The sequence below is a fragment of the Tachypleus tridentatus genome, chromosome 1 (assembly GCF_004210375.1).
Source record: "Tachypleus tridentatus isolate NWPU-2018 chromosome 1, ASM421037v1, whole genome shotgun sequence".
Taxonomy (NCBI): Eukaryota; Metazoa; Arthropoda; class Merostomata; order Xiphosura; family Limulidae; genus Tachypleus; species Tachypleus tridentatus.
Window position 1 is genome coordinate 2029805 of NC_134825.1, and position 13869 is coordinate 2043673.

Sequence of the window (13869 nt, forward strand, 5' to 3'; positions counted from 1 at the left end):
CACAGAATAACAGGAGGGCAAACAAAGTATTTACAATAAATCATTTCTGAATTTTCTGTCTATGACTAAGATTTTGCCGAAAATATATTGTGAAACACGCAGTGAGAACAAAGTAGCATAGCTAGCAGTAGCCTTCATTGGGAAATACTTCTAAAAGTTGATGTTAAGAACAGATTACATCAAAAAATTACGAGTGTTCAAAAATTTTGTAAAGATTACTATCGAGTAACTAACAATAATTTTATTCATATAAAAATGAGATTTTTGTTTTATAATATTTCTTCATGCAGAACATTGATTGTGAAAATATCATTATTATTTTTCAATCTCCCTTGTAAATAGGAATCATTTTACACTTTCAGTATTTAGACTAACATGAACATTACGTTCCTTACCTGGACAGGTAGTTAGGGGACTTGACTCGCAATCTGAGGCTCATGGTCGTGAATTTCTCTCCCACCAAACATACTCACCCTTTTAGTAGCCGTGGTGGCGTTATAATATACGACCAATCGCACTATTCATGGGTAAAAAGTACCCCAAGAGTTAACGATGGATGACGATAACTAGCTGCCTTCCTTCTCGTCTCTCATTACTAAATTAGGGACAGGTAATGCAGATAGCCCTCGTGAAGTTTTGCACAAAATTCAAACCAAATCATATCAGGTTATTCATTTGTTTCTAAACAACATGGTATAAAAGCCATTTATTTCGTCAGCCCTGGATTAGCCATCAAGCAAAATAAGCACGTGCTTAAGGCATCAAGGGAAGAGGGGGACAACACAGTTTTTTTCCTAGCTATCATGTCCTTAGCTCTTTCACTGCCACACTCAACTTTAGTCGATTTTTTTGTAATTGTCCTTATCTGCCACTATAGCAATGCCACCGTTCATTGATTACATGTAACCTGTAAGAGTATTTGAGCATGTGTATACTCCTTTGTTATTATGTAATACTATAAACAGATGTGAAACTGAGATATACTTAGGGGATAAGTATAAGGGTGCCCGGTCTTAAATGTCTTGTTTTTATCCCATCCATAAATAGCCAACAAAATTTTGTCAAATATGCCATTTTTAGACCCAAACATGGAGATCACTGTTATATTTTCCTTACTTCTTCCTTCATCCTATCCTGACGTCATAATACCCCGACGCGGCCTTCTGGTGATATTTTTTATGAGACGAACGAAAATCCAAGAGATACGCAAAGACAACAACGATAAACTTTCAGGTGTAATTCAGATCAATATGTATTCTATTATATTTCTGAAAAGCTGGGAAAATAACTGAGTGATCGGAGCAGTTTTAAGGCGATAATTCAAGCTTTTAGGTCAAATTGCGTAAGACTTCGACATGTATGACAACATGATTCTTAACGTTGTTATGTATACACTATACTACTAGTAATAGTACAGTACTGTGGTGATGCAAAGATACTATAAAGAACCGACAAATCAACAAAATTAATTTAGGATTGTCCAATTGAACAAGTTCATGTGAGCAAGGTTAGTACTGAGTACTAGACTTAACGTTAAGTGGCCTTAGTTGCAATGTATTAGCATTAGGCCTAACGTTAATGTTGTTATCTGAGAACCGAGTGACAATAACGTTAGGCTTAAATACTGTAACTAGTTTAGTGTAAGTACACTGGAAACGATACTGTAACCTGGAATAATGAAGTATACTATTCCCAAATTAAGGCTGTCGTTTTTAATTTGCCTTCGCATCCGGGCATGCAGATAAAGTTTCAGACATATGTCTGTTTTGTTGATGTGTGGTTTGTTGGCTCATCTAAAGTCCCCAGGTCAAAATTGAGCTAAAAGTTGAGGTTATGTTATGTGTGTGTACCAGTACAGAATGATCACTGTGTATATAGGCTACTAAAGTATTTGTTGTTGATCATAAATTGTTTTGGAATACTTTTTGGTTCACAGTGGATTAGCATATTACCACAGACATTACTTCTTGCATACAGCAACCACAACAACAACCTTAATGAAATTTTTGCAATGACTGAAAACTAATTTCTCTAAAATGGATTGATGCCAGTCTCGAATAGTTTTCAACCAATCAGAATGCAGCAAATCAGTAAAGGTATTTATAAATTCATGTTTATGTGCTGATGGTCCTAGGTCCTAGGATAACTTTCTGACAATTGTTGTCTAAATGTAGACCTCGAGTTCAGTATGTTTGACTCTCTTACCAACATTTTTCTTTATGAATTTCAGTGTTTTTCTAATCATTATAACTATATATCATTCGTATTCTTTTGTGTCTTTTTATTATTTTTATTTCTGTATTTTTCAAACTGCAAGATGAAACGTGTTCAATTAAGTGGTGCACAAAAGTGAAAACTGGCAAAAAAGAACCAACAAAAGGCTTTGGATTTAGTGGCCAAGACTGGAAAGTTGACTAATTTTTTTCACTCAACTTACACAAGATCTTCCAAATCAAAACCCATCTCCACCATCAGAATTCACTTGTACTGCATCTGACGTTGGCAAGATTGAAGTTGAACCAAGCTCCACACCTACAAGTACCACTTTGTCCACTTCAAGGTAAGAACATCATGATAATGTTGAGGTGTCACAGGCTGACTCAACTGGCACAAGTCTCGCAGCTGATCTCACTTTGCCTGTAAATTCAACTGATATCTCCAGTGTTAATGTTGATGCACGTTGCTCTACGATACAGTCTGAAGTTGAAATAATTGCTTAAAATGAAAATCTACTGGACTATGGTAAAATGCTTCAGTCTACAAAAGATGAAGAAACTAAAGCAAAGATCCAGGATTGTGGCTTGATTTCTCTGCTGATGATGTGACTTATTGGATTGCTTGTGGACCTACTGACTGTTAACACTACAATGGGCCATTTGGCAAATCTTGCCGGACTTTCAATAGTGACAAACCAACGAGATACTGTTCGCAAAATCTTTTCTTTGGGGTAAAAGCCAATGCTGAGTAATATAAGAGAGAGTGCTTATTGTGTTCACCATCAACAGGGTAACTTTACTACTTTGTTTGTAAATTTTTGCCCCTAAATTTTCCTCGTGTTTTGTTGAAAGAGAGGGTTTGGTGACTTGCAAAATATTATTGCAATTGATCATCATGAAAGAAGCACTACTCTCCGAGACTCTAGCTAACATACTTAACTTACAGACAAGGTTTAGACTTGCAACAAGAGTTGGAAAAACAAATTAAAAGAAGAGTGCGATTACTGTGAACATGTCTTGGAGCATGCAGTAGCTTTTATTTATACATTAGCTGTACATTAGATCAGTTAAGTGTTGTACTTCGAAAAGCCATACTGGTGAAGAAATGACAGGCTAGGTATTGCAGTACTTAAGTGAAGTTTGTAAACTTAATTTGTACAAAATATAGGATCAGTCTTATGACAATACTGCTAACATGTCTGGGCATTATAAGGATATGCAGCAACAGATTTTAGAAGAAAATAAGTTTGCCATATATGTGCCTTGTGCAGCCTATTCACTAAATCTGGTAGACCAAAGTGCTTTCTACTGCTGTCAAGTGGCAGTTAAATTTTTCTTTACAATGCATTTGCTTTATACATTTTTCAGCCTCAACCAGCCGGTTTAAAATTCTTAAGGCTTGTCTCAGAAATGAAAGTGTGTTAAAATCCCTCTCTGATACCAGATGGGAGATGCATGCTATTGCAACAACAGCAATTTTGAAGTCTTTCTTTAAGATTTTGGAAGCTTTAGAACATCTTGTTGAAAATCAGTCAGAAAAGGGAGACACTAGAAGAGAAGCAGACAATATTACAAATAAGATGCAAGAGCTAGAATTTGTTTTTAATGTTGATCATGTGGAATGAGATTTTGTAAAAGTTTGATAAAGCAAGTCAAGTTCTGCAAAATGAGGATGTGAACTGAAAAATGTGCAGATCTGTACGGGTCGTTAGCTGACCAGCTATGCACTTTAAAGGATGACTTTGAAAGATTTGAAGCAGTTGCAAAGGAAATATTACCAGATGTTGATTACAATGCAGCTCAAACTCGCAAGGTACTCAATGACTGAGATGCATAAGAAGTAGATCTGAATGCCAGAGATAAATTTCGTATCACCACCTTATACACATTTGTTGACAAACTGGAAACCCAGATGAAAAGAAGAGGAGAGGTGGACAAAGACATAGCAAACAGGTTTTCTTTCCTAAGTGATGAACCAAATGATGTCCCTTCATCTGCTGAAACTGTAAGGTACTCTCAGTGCTCCCCAAAGCTTATTGATGCTTACCCAAAGAACTTGAACACTAATCTGTCTGACAAGCTTCAGCAGTTTCACTCAGTGCAACAACAACAACTGTAAAAACCAGATTAAGTCATGTTTAACTTTATAAAATAATTTTAGAAGACAAAATTGAGTGTGTGTTTCCAAATGTAGACATTGCATTGCGTATGTTTTTAACATTAATGGTCTCAAATTGCACAGCTAAGCGTTCATTTTCTCAACTCAAGCATTTTAAAAATCCCAGCAGAACAACTATGGGACAAGACAGGCTGAATAGCTTGTCTCTGCTAAGTATAGAAGCAGATTTGTTACGCCAAATTAGTTTTGAGGACTTGATCAAAGACTTTGCAATTAAAAAATTTTGAAGAAAACTTTAAAATTTAAATAATTATTAAAGCATAAGTAAGTAATTTGCTTACAGGATTTTAAGTTCAAAGTGAGAAATTGTTAACATCAAGTGAGAATTTTTAAATAAGGGTTTTGAGTAAATTTTCATTTTTGTTAACATCAAAGTGAGAATTGTTAACTCAGAGTGAAAACAAATATACAGTAAAAATAATTATTTTTAGTTATCATTAATCAAACAAGTGATTTCCCTCATCATTTCTAAATAGACGTCCTCAGTCATTGCTTGATTTTGATCTGTTAAATAAATAAAATGTTTTTATTTAATATAGTTGTGGGATCTGATCTGGAGATAAACTGAAGAAGGGTTATATATTTTCAAAGTTTTATTTAACTTTCAACACTTATTGAGTCTTAATGTCTTGTCACTTAATCAATGGAGGGGCCAAGGGGGTCACCATTGTTAGGCAGTGCTTAGGGCATCAGTTGTTCTTAATCCGGTCCTGAACGTAGTGTTACCAAAACGCACTGGCTTTTCTATATATTACTTGGGGCATCAGTTGCCCTTAATCCGGCCCTGAACGTAGTGTTACCAAAACGCACTGGCTTTTATATATATTACTTATGGCACCAGTTGCCCTTAATCCGGCCCTGAACGTAGTGTTACCAAAACACACTGGCTTTTCTATATATTAGTTAGGGCATCAGTTGCCCTTAATTCGGCCCTGAACGTAGTGTTACCAAAACACACTGGCTTTTCTATATATTACTTAGGGCATCAGTTGCCCTTAATCTGTCCCTGAACGTAGTGTTATAAAAACACACTGGCTTTTCTATATATTACTTAGGGCATCAGTTGCCCTCAATCCAGCCCTGAACGTAGTGTTACCAAAACACACTGGCTTTTCTATATATTACTTAGGTATAAATTAATTGATTTTTATCTATAATTATTTCACGAATTCATTTAATGAATGACTTTGATTTTTATTGTTTTACTGACATTTGACCTCACTTTTCTGCCTCTTTGTTGGTCACGCTTGATTTTGCTAAATGTATTTATCTCAGAGAGAATAATTTGATTAGTGTCTACCCATTGCAAGTTTAGTGACAAGGTTGCAAGAAGGCCATGAAAAGTGGGAGGGGGGGGTACCATAAAACCTTATAGGTGTAATAAGCCTAAAGTAAAGATGCAGTGTGGGATAACCTAGCATAAAACCAAGTGTATAAAGTTTACCATGAAAGTAAAAATATTGATTGAATTCCAAACTTAAATTTTTTCTCAGTTGTGTCATCAAGATTTTTAATAATAAAATAAATATTCAGAAATCAAATATTTTTATAGTTTTATTTTCTATACATTTTAGTTTATGCTTTCAGTAGATAAACTAATAAGAACATTAGGTTAATAGCTGGAACTTATGTAAATTCATGATTAATGAAAAGTAATCTTAAGATATGAAAAGTTGCTTTTCTTATAAAAAAACAAGAAAACTCCCATACAAACTGCGAAATGTGAAATTGCAAAATTGTATGCATTTCCACATAACCCAATAAAACGCCATACCATATTTAGTAAAAACCCATCAACAAAATGCAAAACTGAAAATTTGTATGTATCTTCCAATGAAACTTAAAGTCCTTCAAGGGTAAAATTATGTATCATTAGCTGTTAACAACACAAATGTGATGTTAGGAAGAGATTTTGAGAGTTCTTATTCAGCTTGGACTTAAAGTTCCCACTTTGTTCATGTTTAGTAAAATTATGTTTTCATTAAAATTGTTATTTTGTGACAACTTTCATTATTGAACTAGAAAGAAGCATTTGATGTATGCTTTTTAGAAATATGGGAAAAAAAGAAGGTTTTATGTTATTTAAAATTTATATCTCAGAATTTATTGGGCTGATTCTTTTTATATCAGGTGTCTGTGACCTCTCAGCGAAAAATTTTAACAGTATACAAACAGTACACAATTCACGTGTTTTAAAATTGAATATATATTCAAAACAAGCCATACGTATGTATAAAAATTCATTACACTATTGTTTACTACAGTTTAATCAAAAGCATCAAATAATTCTCTCTCTCTCTCTCTCTCTCTTTATTTTTTGTCAAAAAACCACACAAACTAGTTCAGCTTCTTTTGTACTGTTTTGTTTAAAATAATTAGTGATAAATTCACTTACATTATCTCATAGTTTGCCACAGCTGTATCCAGAGCTTTACATAATCATTTTTTTTATGTAGAAAGTCCACACAGGCTGGTTTTTTTACTTTAGAAGCCAACTGACAAGAGTTATTGTTTTACACACTGCTGACCAAAATCTTAAGACCAATGAACATAAAGAAAATATATGCATTTTGCATTGTTAGACTCAACCACTTATTTGAGTAGAGCTTCGAAAGATGAAAATAAGAAAAGGGAAAGTAAAAATAAAAAAAACGTTTTTAACATTTAATAGGGAAAATGTGAACACTATGAAATAAGCCTAAATACTAGCTGGTCAAAAGTTTAAGACCATACCAAAAAGAAGTCCTAAACAGGTGAGGAAATGCCTAACAAGAGATCTCAGTAGTGAGTTCCACGGCTGTCATTGCGAATAACATCAAACATTCGCTTTGGTATGGTTGATATAAGTGTTTGCAGAAAGCTGGCTGGAATGTTATTTCAAGTGGTGAAGATAGCTTCATGAAGGTCATGCACTGTTTGGAATTTATGTCCATTTCTATAGACTTCCCTTGCCAAACATCCCCAAACATTTTCAATGTGGTTCAGTTTGGGCGAACACTGGATTGTCCAAAAGAATCACGTTATTCGCCATGAAACAGTCCTTTGTCCTGCGGACGTTGTGGATTGCAGCGTTGTCCTGCTAAAAGATCTAATCATTTCCACAAAAGCGAGGGCCTTCAGTCAATAAGGATGCTTTCTCCAACATACCAATGTAGCCAGCTACTGTTTGACGCCCCTGTATAACCTGAAGCTCACTTGTTCCATGGAAGGAGAAAGTACCCCAGATTATGATGGAACCTCCTTCACTGTGTCGTGTAAAAAATATCTCTGGTGGGATATCCTTGTCGTGTCAGTAACGTTGGAAGCCGTCTGGACCATCCAGGTCAAATTTTTTCTCATCAGAGAACAAAACCTTCTTCCACTCTTCTACGTCCCGTGTTTGGTGCTTCTCAGCAAAGTTTAACCGAGCTGTTTCGTGGTGTGGTAGGAGGCGTGACCTTTGAAGACGTTTACAGTTTTTAAAGCCTTTCTCTCGTAGATGCCGTCTTATTGTTGTTGAGCTGCATTCTGCGTCCGTAAGCGCCTTAATCTGGTTTGACGATCGTCGAAACCTCCTGCTCAACGCCGGTGAAATTTTCTTGGGCCGACCACTTGAAATTCTTGTTCTGTATCCGTCAGGGTCTTTTAAGAAATTTGCAACAGCAGTTTTACTACGCCCAATCTCACTAGCGATGACACGTTGAGAGAGACTTTGCTTTTGCAGCTCGACAATTCTGCCACGTTCAGACTCTGTCAACCTTTTAGCCCTTGCCATGTTTTTACCCAATGTAACACAGGAGATGTCAGTGGGAGATGTTGACAACACTAATGCTTGAACACAAATGACTAAATTTCGTTTCGTGTTTACAGATTATCGATTCGTTTCAGTATGATCTTAAGCTTTTGACCAACTAGTATTTAGGCTAATTTCATAGTGTTCACATTTTCCCTATTAAATGCTAAAAAATTTTTTATTTTCCCTTTTCTTATTTTCATCTTTCGGAGCTCTACTCAAATAAGTGGTTGAGTCTAACAACACAAAACGCATATTTTTTCTTTATGTTCATTGGCCTTAAGATTTTGGCCAACAGTTTATTTCTGTTGCTGCAATACAAACCATGAAATTCGCTTCAAAATCATCACTATAATTTTTGTTTGGCAAAGTTGCATCCATAGCTTTGAATAATTGTTTCCTTTTGTCAAACTCCCACATACGGGTTTGATTACTTTAAAACATCCTGTGAGAAGACAAATTATTGTTATTTATTTATTTGGCTACAATACAAACCGCGAAACTCGAACATTATGTTTCAGCCTTTACGGTTAATCTGACAAACATGCAGTTTACTTTTTGTTTTTTCACTTTTACTTTCACTAACTTAGCTTTTACTATCTTGCTTCCTCTCTATGTCTGCAAGTATTTATATCACAGGACAGAAAATGGCGTCAACAATATTACAATAGAATAGCAGTTAAACTACATACATAATTTACAACTGCTGCAGAGTTACGTAACGAAACCTGCTACAGTTAATCATGGTCGAGTGGACGGAAAGTACCTGTTGTAGAAACAGAAATATACAGGACGGAGATCATATTATAATGGAACTTGCTTGAATGATACGGTAACATTTTTTTTTATTACGCAATATACAACCCTCAACTTCGCCATCTTTTTATAATATGTACATGTAGATTTGCAAAATGGGTCACAATTTCCCGTTTGCTTTCCGTTTCTTGTTACTGAAAACTTTAGTTTTCTCAATTCTTAGGGTGCAGATATAACGTCATGAATAGATCACACACAGACATCATGTATATAAATATAATAGCACTGTCTATTGTTTGTCCGTGTAAATATTTCGCAGGATGTGGACGGATCTTCAGCTAAATTGGTATGGAGGTTCATCAGGTACATGGGGAAATACACACAAGTTTTCATTTTTGTAGTTTTTATGAGTGTTTCTAAGGATGTTTTAACTACTACTTCGCCCCTGTTGGTGGATCTTCACCAAATTTGGCATGAGGGTTTGTTGGATCCGTAAGGAGGTACATTCAAATTTACGGTTTCACATTTTGGGTTTTGCTGTTATTATAGGTGTTTTGTTTTTTTTAATTATATATAAAGGAAACAACTTTTCATTTTCCAAGATAATATTGCATTAATCATGAATATACGTTGCTTCCGTTCAGTGTACGGGCATCCCAGCTAGTTCAATAATTTTCATAATGAATACTTTGTCTAAACAATCAAATAAAACTTGCTATAATTATAGCTTTAGAAACATTTAATTTCTAACACCCTTATGAAAACTAAATCTTCATTAGATATTCTAGATGACAGAAATTTGTTTCTTGTTGTTGTTTTTTTTAGTTTTGGAAGCAATATAATGTTTTTCATTAAACTTTTAATGTTTTATTTCTCCTTGCTCTCAGTAACATAGCAGGTAAGTTTGAGGACTTACATCGCTAGAAATCAGGTTTCGATACCACTGGTTAGGAGAGCAGAGATAGTTCATTGTGCAGCTTTGTGCTTAATTACAAACAACAATCGCTTTTGTTTTTACAAAAAATGAAGAACACAGGATATCTGAAACTTCATTTTCTTTAAAATACGAATTTGTTTTTCTCTGAAAAAATATTTTGTAATTATTTCACCGAGTTTTAAGAAGATCTGTTATTTTTACATAAATCATGAATTTTGTAGATTATTGTATTACTAGCTGAATCCCCGGCATATCTAGAGGGGTTAAGGCGTTAGACTCGTAATCCGAGGGTCACGGGTTCGAATCCCTGTCGCACCAAATATGCTCGCCCTTTCAGCCGTGGGGGAGTCATAATGTGACGGTCAATCCCACTTTTCGTTGGTAAAAGAGTTGGCGGTGGGTGGTGATGATTAGCTGCCTTCCCTCTAGTCTTACACTGCTAAATTGGGGACGGCTAGCGCAGATAGCCGTCGAGTAGCTTTGCGCGAAATTTAAAAAAAACAAGTACTAGCTGAAGTACCCGTCAGCTGAACGGAAATTATATAAATTCGTAAATAACGTATGAAAAGTAACTTCACTTGTATGTAATTGTAAAAACATGCACAATAACAATTTCACTATGGGCTTAAGGAACTTTCAAACCAATTTTGATGACGATCCATCCACACTCTACGAAGCACTTACATGGACATTCAACAACAACAGACAGTGCTGTTATATTCATCTAGGTATTCTTGATGATAAGAAATAGAGCATTATTGGAACGTATTGTAACCAAAACGCCTTTGTTTTTACTTTATTAGAAATTGTTAATGTAACTCACTTTTACCAGTAATCTTTCTGTGAAGACGACACGAAGTTATTTCATGAATGATCGTAATTTTGATAATTTCATAAAGGAATTTACCGATGTGTGACTGTCTCGACTGCACTTTTCTGCCACTTTGTTGGTCAAGCTCGGTTTGTAAAATTTATTTATTTACGTCAGACATTAAATGTGACCACTATGAGGTGGGGATGATAGTACTTTACCCGTCAAGTCCGATAGTAATTTATTTACGTCAGGTATCACTACGAGGTGGAGATGATAGTACTTTACCCATCATATCTGGTAGTTATTTATTTACGTCAGGTATCACTACGAGGTGGGGATGATAGTACTTTACCCATCATATCTTGTAGTTATTTATTTACGTCAGGTATCACTATGAGGTGGGGATGATAGTACATGACCCGTCATATCTGGTAGTTATTTATATTTACGTCAGCTATCACTATGAGGTGGGGATGATAGTACTTTACCCGTCAAGTCCGATAGTTATTTATTTACGTCAGGTATCACTATGAGGTGGAGATGATAGTACTTGACCTGTCATATCTGGTAGTTATTTATTTACGTCAGGTATCACTATGAGGTGGGGATGATAGTACTTGACCCGTCATATCCGGTAGTTATTTATTTACGTCAGGTATCACTATGAGGTGGGGATGATAGTACTTGACCCGTCATATCTGGTAGTTATTTATTTACGTCAGGTATCACTATGAGGTGAGGATGATAGTACTTGACCCGTCATATCTGGTAGTTATTTATTTACGTCAGGTATCACTATGAGGTGGAGATGATAGTACTTTACCCATCATATCCGGTAGTTATTTATTTACGTCAGGTATCACTATGACGTGGGGATGACAGTACTTGACCCGTCATATCCGGTAGTTATTTATTTACGTCAGGTATCACTATGAGGTGGAGATGATAGTACTTTACCCATCATATCTGGTAGTTATTTATTTACGTCAGCTATCACTATGAGGTGGGGATGATAGTACTTGACCCGTTTTATCCGGTAGTTATTTATAAATATGAGTAATTATTGAGAGAAGTTGAATATACATTGAATTTATGAGTTCAGTAGCAGTAAAATCGTTTACTTTTAAGTGCTGGAAGATATATTTTTCAGTTATTGGAATTAGTAACGAGAAAATTCTGTGAATTTCTCTATGAATGAGGCTTACTTATCACTATTTTTGTTATTTCTGTTGAAACGCATTATTTGTGCGCTTAAGCCTACGATTAAAAGAAGTAACCAATAATAAAATTTGCAGAAGAAAAAACTCAATTGTTATTGCTACATGGACTTGACTTTGTATTATCTCCACTAGATAACCCTAACAAAGCCATCCAACATCATAATACATTACAAAATCGATATCTCTCAATCTGATAAAACACCATGTTATTATAATTAAATCAAAAATTTAATTCGTTGTAAATTTGAAACATTAGGAATGACAAGAAAAATGTTGGAGGAAAAGTACAGTATGTGGGCAAACTGTGAGATTTCTACACCGTTGTTTTGATATAGATTTAAGTACAGTATATGAGCATACTGTGAGATTTCTAAACCGTTGTGTTGATATAGATTTAAGTACAGTATGTGGGCATACTGTGAGATTTCTACACCGTTGTGTTGATATAGATTTAAGTACAGTATGTGGGCAAACTGTGAGATTTCTACACCGTTGTTTTGATATAGATTTAAGTACAGTATATGAGCATACTGTGAGATTTCTAAACCGTTGTGTTGATATAGATTTAAGTACAGTATGTGGGCATACTGTGAGATTTATACACCGTTGTGTTGATATAGATTTAAGTACAGTATGTGAGCATACTGTGAGATTTCTAAACCGTTGTGTTGATATAGATTTAAGTACAGTATGTGGGCATACTGTGAGATTTCTACACCGTTGTGTTGATATAGATTTAAGTACAGTATGTGGGCAAACTGTGAGATTTCTACACCGTTGTGTTGATATAGATTTAAGTACAGTATGTGGGCATACTGTGAGATTTCTACACCGTTGTGTTGATATAGATTTAAGTACAGTATGTGGGCATACTGTGAGATTTCTACACCGTTGTGTTGATATAGATTTAAGTACAGTATGTGGGCATACTGTGAGATTTCTACACCGTTGTGTTGATATAGATTTAAGTACAGTATGTGGGCAAACTGTGAGATTTCTACACCGTTGTTTTGATATAGATTTAAGTACAGTATGTGAGCATACTGTGAGATTTCTACACCGTTGTGTTGATATAGATTTAAGTACAGTATGTGGGCATACTGTGAGATTTCTACACCGTTGTGTTGATATAGATTTAAGTACAGTATGTGGGCATACTGTGAGATTTCTAAACCGTTGTTTTGATATAGATTTAAGTACAGTATATGAGCATACTGTGAGATTTCTAAACCGTTGTGTTGATATAGATTTAAGTACAGTATGTGGGCATACTATGAGATTTCTACACCGTTGTGTTGATATAGATTTAAGTACAGTATGTGAGCATACTGTGAGATTTCTACACCGTTGTGTTGATATAGATTTAAGTACAGTATGTGGGCAAACTGTGAGATTTCTACACCGTTGTTTTGATATAGATTTAAGTACAGTATGTGGGCATACTGTGAGATTTCTACACCGTTGTGTTGATATAGATTTAAGTACAGTATGTGGGCATACTGTGAGATTTCTACACCGTTGTGTTGATATAGATTTAAGTACAGTATGTGGGCATACTGTGAGATTTCTAAACCGTTGTGTTGATATAGATTTAAGTACAGTATGTGGGCATACTGTGAGATTTCTACACCGTTGTGTTGATATAGATTTAAGTACAGTATGTGGGCAAACTGTGAGATTTCTACACCGTTGTTTTGATATAGATTTAAGTACAGTATGTGAGCATACTGTGAGATTTCTACACCGTTGTGTTGATATAGATTTAAGTACAGTATGTGGGCATACTGTGAGATTTCTACACCGTTGTGTTGATATAGATTTAAGTACAGTATGTGGGCATACTGTGAGATTTCTAAACCGTTGTGTTGATATAGATTTAAGTACAGTATGTGGGCATACTGTGAGATTTCTACACCGTTGTGTTGATATAGATTTAAGTACAGTATGTGGGCATACTATGAGATTTCTACACCGT

The 13869-nt window shown here is 35.2% G+C and overlaps 1 protein-coding gene and 1 long non-coding RNA gene across 2 annotated transcripts in view; one reads left to right on the forward strand and one right to left on the reverse strand.

The window, feature by feature from the left end:
* The window catches only part of LOC143229231 (prolyl 4-hydroxylase subunit alpha-2-like), a 514682-nt gene that overhangs the window by 150516 nt on the left and 350297 nt on the right, over positions 1–13869 (reverse strand). The window lies entirely within an intron of this gene.
* LOC143230305 (uncharacterized) lies at positions 893–4929 on the forward strand. Its single transcript, XR_013016384.1, has 2 exons — positions 893–2096; positions 2318–4929. It is a non-coding gene; the product is annotated as an uncharacterized LOC143230305 (long non-coding RNA).